The sequence below is a fragment of the Mus pahari genome, chromosome 18 (assembly GCF_900095145.1).
Source record: "Mus pahari chromosome 18, PAHARI_EIJ_v1.1, whole genome shotgun sequence".
NCBI classification, from domain to species: domain Eukaryota; kingdom Metazoa; phylum Chordata; class Mammalia; order Rodentia; family Muridae; genus Mus; species Mus pahari.
In genome coordinates, this window is record NC_034607.1 from 14,979,807 (window position 1) to 14,980,233 (window position 427).

A 427-nucleotide genomic window follows, 5' to 3' on the forward strand; every position below is an offset into this window, starting at 1 on the left:
CAAAGTCTCTGCTGGGCTTTTTTGAAACTTCCTTTGTCAATGCAATTAATCTGAGTCTCTTCACCTTAGCCTCAGGCAGACTTTTCAGACAAGGGCAAAAAGTAGCCACATTCTTCACCAAAATACCACAAGAACAGTCTATAGGCCACATTCTGAAATTCTTCTCCTTTGAAATCTCTTGGGCCAGGTCAGCACAGTTCCAATCACTCCCAGCAACGAAGTCTTCCATATTCCTACTGGGATGACCCATTAAACCGCATTTACAGCATTCACTGCTTTCAAAATCCAAAGTCCCCAAATCCACATTCTTTCAAATAAAATCATGGTCAGGCCTATCACAGCAACACCCCAGTCTCTGGTACCAACTTCTGTATTAGTCAGGGTTCTCTAGAGTCACAGAATTTATGGATAGTCTCTATAGAGTAAA

General features: G+C 41.9%; 1 protein-coding gene across 1 annotated transcript in view; it reads right to left on the reverse strand.

Annotated features, from left to right (window-relative positions):
* Positions 1-137, reverse strand: part of Guca1a (guanylate cyclase activator 1A) — a 9,555-nt gene extending 9,418 nt beyond the window's left edge. Inside the window, exon 1 of the mRNA XM_021218411.1 lies at positions 127-137. The gene's annotated coding sequence lies outside the window, so the exon portion shown is untranslated. The remainder of the gene's footprint in view (positions 1-126) is intronic.
* Between the last annotated feature and the right edge of the window lie 290 nt (positions 138-427).